A 3,381-nucleotide genomic window follows, 5' to 3' on the forward strand; every position below is an offset into this window, starting at 1 on the left:
GAGGCCTACTCTTATCGATTTTAAGACCACCAATTAGGGAGGAAAGTGACAGAAAGATAAGCTAAGATAAGGTAAAATAAATCTGTCCTGATCCTGGCACATTGGTTTGATGTTTCCCCACGTACACACATATACACACACGCACACACACACTCACACACACATACACACACACTCACACACACATACGTACACATACACGCACACACACACACACACACACACGAAAATGCACACACAAACATGCACACTCACGCAGGCTTACAGCCACGTGCATAATGTAAATGAACAGTAATGATATAAACAATAGTAATCTTAAGCTAGATACATACTCAGTATTATGACTGTGACTCAATGTTATTCTGATGCATACTCTAAGTTCACATGAATACGGTACTTGTAAAAAGATGGTTAAGATGGAATAATTTAGAGGGATGATGGTAAAAATGACCTTCTGTTTCTTTCTTTGTTACAGATCAGAAGCTTAGACCTTTTTCTTCTGACTGATGTTTTTATTTGAGGGAACAAGGGATATTTATTGTCCAAAAAGATGGCATTAGTTTTTTTTAGTGCAAGCTGTAATTGTAATGTACAGTTCATCCAAGTAAGGTTGACATTTTGCATGCTTTCCGTATTAATCGATTTACTTTTTCTTTATCTTGTTGTCTTGAGTTCCCGGCCCATGCTGTTATTCAGAAATTGATCATGCTTTCTATGGTTGAATGATAGAATATGCACATCAATGTTTCATCAACTTTAAAATACTTGAGCTTCTTAGAAAAAATAGTCTTTTGTTCATTTTTTATGCAGTAGAGAAGTGTGGACACGCCAGTTGAGTTTGTTGTCTATTGTAACTTCCAAATACTTATAATCTGACACCTACTTGACGCTTTCACTTTTAATTTCGAGCGGCTGCAGGGGCAGTTTCTTTTTTTTTCTAAAGTCAACAAGTTCTTTGAGTTTTTTCAAATTAACCCCCCCCCCCCAAACAACAGCAACTAAAGCAACATCAATAAAAACAACAACAACCAAGAACTTGTTGTCTTTAGTAGAAAAAAAAAGAAAACGGAGATGAAAACAGATGACAGAACATGATTACATGTCAGGAAGGGAGGTGAAAGGAGAACATACTTTCAGAGAAAAATTTTTCGGGGCTGTAAGGTTTCCAGCCCGGGACCTAATGAATGAAAGGAGAACATTTTACCCCTAGAACACGAGAGTCACCTCCACCCCCTCCCTCCTTGTACATTTTAATAAATAGCAGAACAGTGTCTTTAGAAATGGGTGGCCATAATGTAGAGTGCTGTGTGTAGAAGTAGAAGCTTTGACTTGACTGCAGAGATATGCAACGCACCGAGTGACCTTGATACACAACTTCACCATTGACGATCAATTAAATAATAACATTGCTAAAAGGTACATTTATAACATCAGATTAAGTCAGGTTCACTGTGAGCAACTTTGCTTATTTTTAGACGCTGATTCCAAATATGAAATCGGTTTTTACCCGCAATAATAAGCTTAATCCAGCAAATTTTAACACGATTCTTCGTCACAGCGCGTCTTCCCCAAATCTGAACGTGATCGCTCGAAAAATATCGAGCAGGGCTTGATTTTTCGACCGCGTCTCCATGACATCGTCCAATCGTCCAAATTTTGTACAATTTTGTGGTCACACCTAACGATTTATCGTACGATCGATACGTCTTTCAGACAAATCGATATGAGTCACTGTGTTAAAGCTGGAAAGTTTATGTACGATAGTTGAAGAAATAATTATATGTCAATAACTATAACTTGGGCCCTGAATTTATGACCGTACTATTGAGTATTATTTGAGTTTGTCAAAATGTCAACAGAGAAGTCCAAACGATGAATCAGGCTTATTGTGCTTACCTCTCTAGCCTCGACAGCACAAAGTCTGCTTCGAATATCAAGGCACCCGGAAATAGCAATTCACAAGAGAGTGACAAGCATACAAAAGAATTAGAGGACAAATGACGATAATAACGATAAGGAAAGAAAAAGCAGCAGTTCCCCCTATGTTGTTCCGGCACAGTATGAGCGTGACATTGATAAATCAGCCCATTTACAATTCTACTGTGCATAAGAACATGTTAACATCCCCTTCCCTTTGGGAATGGCCTAAAGACAACTTCAGTCAGTAGCACTGCCCTGGTGGGGAGGGGGGGGGAGGAGGGGTGACGAGTAAATAACGTTGAGGTATTTCCTTATAGAGTATCGGATCGATCAACAATGTTCACAATTCTGAAACAGATAAGATGAACGACATGTAAACTCATATAGATGAACAAGCATCACAATGTACAGTCATCTAACGTGTTTACTCACAGTCACAATGGGCATTTCTCGGTTGGCTTGTGGCAAGTAGCTCACCTCCATGGAGTAGCCGTGGAGGTCCCACTCGCCGTTAGGGGAGTAGAAATTTGACAACACTCCTATGATCGTCAGCTCAACGTCCTCCCTATTAAACACAGACATGAGCTGAGGACACAAACACGGTTTTCTTTCTTTGATATAATGTCATATAATTGTGAGGCAGCGTGGTGGAATCAGGCTCTCGTCAAAACAATCAAAGTGAAGAAACTTGCATTTGTCCGCAGGTTTGTGACTTTTTATCAAATTTATGTTTTTTGGCCCAACACCTTTCATGCCCATTAAAGAACTCATTTCAGTGTGGCTTTTTCTGAAAATCGTTTAATAAAGGCATACAAAATGTACATTTTCAGTTACCTTGGACTCCTAAGCTAAGAAATTAACTAATCTTTGGCTGCCATTTTCTCACCAATTTTACATCTGAAAACAGGTGACCCCCACCTCCTTCTTTCGCAAATATCTCGACTTGTATTCAACATAAATGGACATTTTTTAAAATCCAAATGAAGACAAGCGAACAAGCTTTAAGATGATACCACTAACTCTTCCTGCCCAAAAATTGACGAGAGCCTGATTCCACCACGATGCCTCAAATATTATACGAATTGTCAAATCTCGATGACACAATATACAATGTGGTTTACATTTCATTGCATACAGTAATTATTATTGTCACATTTTACAGCATCTCTAGCTGGAAGTAATTCTTCGTATCATCTTATTATTACGTCTCTGGATAAATAATCCCCCCCCCCCATTCTCATTTATAACATACATGAAAATGACTTTCGTGCTTGACGTCATGATCATCCAATGACACAAATTGGGTGCTCCGAATATGTGGACTAGATCGAGAAAGTTCCAAAAGGAGGGTTAAGCTTTACTTCAACTCTTCCAATACGTAAGGGACTTCACAATTTAACACACCCAGGCATTTAGGGTGTTATCTTAAAACTGCCCTAGTTCAGTCAGATATAGGTGGAT

This window comes from Aplysia californica, unplaced genomic scaffold, assembly GCF_000002075.1.
Source record: "Aplysia californica isolate F4 #8 unplaced genomic scaffold, AplCal3.0 scaffold00674, whole genome shotgun sequence".
NCBI classification, from domain to species: domain Eukaryota; kingdom Metazoa; phylum Mollusca; class Gastropoda; order Aplysiida; family Aplysiidae; genus Aplysia; species Aplysia californica.